Source organism: Orbicella franksi, chromosome 1, assembly GCF_964199315.1.
Source record: "Orbicella franksi chromosome 1, jaOrbFran1.1, whole genome shotgun sequence".
Taxonomy (NCBI): domain Eukaryota; kingdom Metazoa; phylum Cnidaria; class Anthozoa; order Scleractinia; family Merulinidae; genus Orbicella; species Orbicella franksi.
Genome location: NC_138145.1, coordinates 3,958,687 through 3,964,879, shown reverse-complemented (window position 1 = coordinate 3,964,879; position 6,193 = coordinate 3,958,687).

The following is a 6,193-nucleotide window of genomic DNA, read 5'->3' as shown; positions in this document are numbered from 1 at the left end:
AAAACGCCCGTCTCCATTCATTGCGGTAATATCAGATATTAATACGACTGCAGCTGATAGACAGTTGAGCGTGCAAAGATCCAGCTTTGCTTATGTTCAGATCGCTCTTAAGTCAAATTAATAACTCGTTTATCAAACACGAAAACGATAGTTTCCTATGGATAAGAGGCTTTTGGAACCCTACATGAGGCCGTTGGTAGCAAAACTGAAAAAAGAACATTTGTTTCAGAAAACTCATCCCTATAATAAGAATAAACAGTACATGCAAAACGAGATTAATTTTCCACAAAGTTTAAATCGCTAGACTGCACCACCAACAAACAGTAGTCGTCGTAGCCAGCTCAACTGCCTTTTTTAAAATGAAAGAAGTACACCAGTTTTCCTCAGTTTCAACTTTCGCCATGTAGCCTTTATTTCGCATTCAGACTAGGTGCCAAAGCTCTAGACTACTATGTTTTCCAAAGCTCCGGCAACTGTATCACAATTTCAAATTTTATTTTGACTCCAGTATCCACAGGAAACTATTCAGGGCTCCAAGGTGCAACCTCATTACATTCGGCGACAATTTCTACTTGTTGAACAGGAACTGTGCATCTCATTACCTGCAACGCCTGGATGCATGAGTAACCTGGCTTAGTAATCAAGGACGTTTGACGAAAATTTTAGAAACATTTGAAAAGAAAGTTCCGTAGACATGGTGTAGAGATGCTATAATGGCATTTCCATTCCATATATCGTGAAATCTTATACACTCAAATACTTAGAACAAATTGAAACTCCAATGATGCATACTACCAAGAGCCTACCAAAGTGTGCCACATATGAACGAAGAATAATCGACCAATTGTTTAAAAAAGATATTTATTCCTATTTGTGTCTTAATTCGTCTTATTTACTCTTATAATTCGAAAACTTAAAAATACGTCAAATACGTTTTTGTGTTTTTTTCTTGTTTTTTTTTTTCGCCATTGTCAACCCTTTAGTATTTTTTTATTTATTTTTCTTTTTTTTTGCCTTAGTAAATAGACCTTTTTCGCTTGGGCGTTTTGTTGTCCCATTACAGACCACGTAATATTGTCTAGAGAATAGCTCTTTTATCCGTCTAAAAATTACTCATTCATATGCACACGACTACTTGAAAATTTGAAGGGAGGAATCCTCAAGAGAATCATCACATGGTCTGAAATGGGGCAACAAACCGCCCAGTGCAAAAGGTCTTTTCCCACTTTTAGGTTTCCCTTGATTTGAATGTAATTATTTACTTAACAAACATTACTCAATAAATCTTGAAATAGCCTTCTTAATTAAATGATGAATAACACATCATTCCTAGAATAAACTTCAGCATTATTCTGCTCCAGTCTCGCGTAGCCTTCGTGTAGTAATCACTACATTTTCTGCAAGTCACTCTAATTGATAAAAGCTAATTTATTACATTGCGCAAGAAAACGTGGGGGAGTAATGGGGATTTTAATAATATATTTTCTAATACAACATTAACGAAATTAAGTTATTTTTTGTAATATATGTGATACAAATAAACAACTCAGTGAAACAGACAAAAACATTCATTAAATGATATGAACAAATCAGTTGAAATAAATGTGCTCAAAAAGAGCAATCGATTTTCAAAGCGATGTTCATTTTCTGATATTTACAAGGGCATAAGGTACACCGCTTAGAGCCTCTCATGCTCAAAAATTGTTAATATTTAAACTAGTTAATTTATTTATGTATTATTTTAATTAATTAATTAATTATATAAATAATTAAGAGAACTGAACGTGTTTTTCTAAGACAATTATCCGAAGCAGGTTGTATTGTTGTCAATTCATCTTAATTCTTCAACTATCTGTGATCTATACAATACTGCATCTGCATCAGCCTGTGTTATTTTTTGGGAAACGAGAAACTGCAAGGGACCGCATACGATAAACGCTGCCAACGTAAGGACGAAACAGCTGTCCACTGTTGCGATCCTGCTTTATCGGTTCTTGTCATGTTGGTGTCTCGAAACGTCTTTCACGTAGTATCAGCCTTGCAGTTTATTGTTTGTCTTTATTTTTTGGGACTGATAGTCCTCTGTTCCCAAGATAACCAATAACTTAATTATGATAATTAATTTTAAAAGCATTCGGCGAAGTTTTCAAAAGATTTACAATTGATTATGAAGTTCGGCCGGCACAATAACTTATTATGCTTTGTTGATAGGAAAATTGGATTATAAGTTCTTGAACTAAAGGTAAACACGCATTTTATGCTGTTATTTTGAGTGCAATGAAAACTATCATAAACTCTGCTATTTCGTCAAACGTCAAGTGTTACGAATACAATTCAAATCATTGTTTACAAGCGTGTTTAAAAAATTCAATAACTCAGTAATTGCATAAGCGAGCAAGCCTCGTGTTTTATGCCATTTGTATCGTCACGTGACCATACGAAAAAATGCTAGTCTATTTTGTAGGGGAACAAATATCAAAATTACAACATTTACAGACGGTCTGTTTCTGAGTCTCAAGCCACCCAGAATTACAGAAGTTATCGACTCTCAAGTCGTTATGTTCAAGTTGCTTTTCAAATTCAATGACATTTTCGATGGGTTATTGTTATCATTAAGTCAAAACAACCTGGCCCAGCTCAAAAGAAACCCTCAGAGCCGACTTCGCCACGGCTGATGGTCAAAGAAAGCAATTATCTTGATCGCTGCTCGTCGTTTGATGCTATTGTTGCGATTGTTTGAAATTTCACATTGCCAGGGGGCACGGAGCGGTAAAAGAAAGACACCCGAAAGAATAGCAGCGCGGCAGATACAAAAAAAAAAATGGTAAATTATTTGTGGAGTAATCGAAAGGGCTTTTCTAAACATTGCAAAGAACATGTAGAGGAGTTGAACGAGACGCAGTCGTCAAATTTCTTGTTGATAACTGAGATTTCTTAGTTTTCTCAATGTGAAAAATATTGATGTGGTTTCACTTCCTCGTCGATGGACAGATTAAAATGATGTAAATCAACTATTTAAAGCAATTTCTTACGCGGCGGTAAAATCAAAAGAAATACACAGTTACTTTCAATGAAACTGCGTCCTATTTATCTTTCTGTTTCGTGCTGTCATCGATTAAGACAAGAAATAACGACTTTGTAATGTTTAACTTCACACGATTAGTCGTAATATTTGTCATGGCAAGCTGGGATAAAGGAAAATGTTTACCTAACTTCACAAGAACACGAATTTTTTGTTTGCGATTCAAATTTAATCAAAGACCTCGGTAATGTGATGAAGAAAGTTATGCCAGAGTTGTTTTGACGCCACAGTTGTAGTACTGGAGGGCGCACCTCGCCCAGAGCATTCACTGCTTGTAAAGCTAATCTTAAGAAGCCTATTATCCTCGATAAAATAATTAAAATTCAAGCCATTGATAAGATTTGTTTATATGTTCCGTTCAAAATAAACCTCCTGTCTGCCAAGTGATTGAGACAGACTGTGCCGACAGAGTCGGTATAAGATAGCGGCATGCTTTTAAGCTTCAAGTGGGGTCTGTTAAGAGAGCCCTGCTCTGTTCTAACTACTCCAACATTCCCAGAGAACCATAATGACTCCGTTTCACGAAGTGAAGGCAACACTTTTAGAATTGCAAGAATATTCAGGGACGATTACAACTTGAGGTTAAAGATGACTTTTGGATCCTTTAATTAGATAATTATAGGTTCGTATGATCAAAGGATAGCGGCGTGCGTTGTTCGATCGTCTGTTATTGTTTTTTATTTAATCGTGAGCGGTAGAAATCAGTGGTTGGTTTTGTGGCTGCACACAAAACAAGTCGGTATGGGGCGCTCATTAAGCACCCCTCCACAGATTACCTGCCTTAGCACAGAGGGCGTGTTCTTAAGATAATTTCATCACCTTTACATGACACAAAATGCAAGAATTCTTGCCAGCTGATCGCGAAGCTCCCAAGGGCCTCAAACTTCTATCGATTATGGCTAAACATCTTAAAGACAGAAATTGCCATATCCTAGGTTCGTATTTTAGGTTTATTGTTAGAACCACAGATTGCACTCTCTTCAATTAGGTACTGACTGAGTGGAGGATAGTGAACGATACACTTGTTGTAGGATGTGATTGTTCTCCACGTTGTACAAAGCAAAACAACCTGTCTAGTGAATTTATTCAGTTTTCATCTACTGAAGCACTCAGCCCTGGACTTTTTGCTCCAGAAATGCTTGCTGTTCGCGAAACAATCGTTGGCTGAGCATTTCAAGAAGTTTGATATCTGTCGACAGAAACGAGTCGACCCAAGATTAAGCACAACACTACAGAGGTACAAAACTATGAAATAAATACTGTGAACAGAGGTGCAAAACTTTTGAGTTGACTCAAAACATTTGAAGTTCTTGAATGAAATGCTCCTTGGTTTAGTATGTCGCCGACTGTCTCAGTGTCGTTGAATGTAGCTTGTTCTGTTTTGATTTGTTATGTAGTAGCAATTCAAGTCGTTCTGCATGCTCCTAGATAAGGAAACCAGTTATACTGAATGAACTATAAGTAGCTCAAGGACGTATAAAACTGACCACCTTTGGATGACGAATGTCGGTGAAAAGGCGTGAGATTGATTACTGCGAATTGGACGAGGTTGATTTTCAACTGACAAGTAAGTGATTATGTCTGACCTCTTTGATTTCAGAATCGAACGATTCTAAGGCTGTGTACCATCCAGGCTTGAAAAATACGATAGGATTAGCAAGGTGTGCTCTATTTACGGACAAACTAATCACAAGCAAGTAGCTAAACCAAGAATACAGATTGTCAATTTTTCTTTCTCGTTGGCTTTGACGGTTTGACGACAGACTCGAATGTTCGGATGAGTCCGGAAATTCTCAGTTTTTCATAGTCTCGAGTACTTTAAAAGAATTGTAGCAATCATTTTACTGATTATTGTGACTTTTATTTAATTGTTCCATCTTGGCGGATTTTCGATATATCCTTCTTCGTCCGGAAAAAATTGTTCTCCAAAGTCGGTTATTATCATTTTAAAAGTTGAAGTTTTTAAATTAGTCTTGGAATGTTTTTGGTAACAAACCAGCATAAATAAATCAGAGGATGTGAAGTGTTAAAATAAAGCTATCTCTATCTCTTAAAATGTGTACGTAACGTTAATATTCTACCATATAAGACAATTCCAACGATCGAGTCCGGCTTTGACAAAGATACTGATAATTCAAATGGACAAAATCGTTCAAGGGCAAAGTCTTTCCTCGTGGTGTGACGTCTAAAGTCATTTTTGCTTTCTGCAGATCAATATTTTCCCTTATTATTTAGGCCAAGATCTTTTCATTCCGTTCAATAGTTTTGTCAAAATCCATTTTTCTATAGATAAATAAAAGAATTTATTTGCCAAGGTTTATTGAAGCAAGAAGAACTGGGTGAAAGACAAACAGCGCATAATGAGAACCGAAGGATCAAATTCTAATTTTGTTATAGAATAAAATGTGAAATTAAATTGCCGCTTCAATTCAACCCAACATTAATGTCGAATTAGTTTTGCCAGAGTTAGTGGAGAGCTGGCAAAGACTGTGGCGATTTGGAAACTACATAATTGTATATTGTATGCGGGGGTTGTGTTAAAACGTAACATACATTAGAGCATTCTCATAGCGTCCTGTTAGCACAATGTGACTGCTACAAGAAAGCAAAAGTGTTCTGTATAACGTAGAAACAAATTAGCAGTTGCAACATGCCCTTGACCGGATTGATTCTTGTAAGAGCTGTGTGTGTTAGAAAAATTTGGGCTTCCCTGGGATTTGGCGGAACCAGTAACATGATCACTCATTTCAGGAGAATATGGGATAATTTGAGGATTAATTTGGGGGAACAAGGGATGTCTCTACTGTGAAAGGGAACGCTGAGAAAAACGTTTAGGGAGCAATGGAATTTATTACTAGGGACCAAGGAAAGTGAAATTTTCGAGGGAATAAGGGAACATACAACTTCCCTCCCCCCCACCTCCTCCCCCTGCCTGGGAGGCCCTCATTAGTGATACCAAATGTGGATAGGACACGGTTCAACTCCTAATTAGCCTCAGCTACAAGTTGCTTGGCAACGCTTCGGTAACTTTTACTATTTGGAGCAACTTTGGATTTTTGGGACAACTTGATTAAATTTTTAGGCAACTTATAAGAATTATTTATGCCTTAA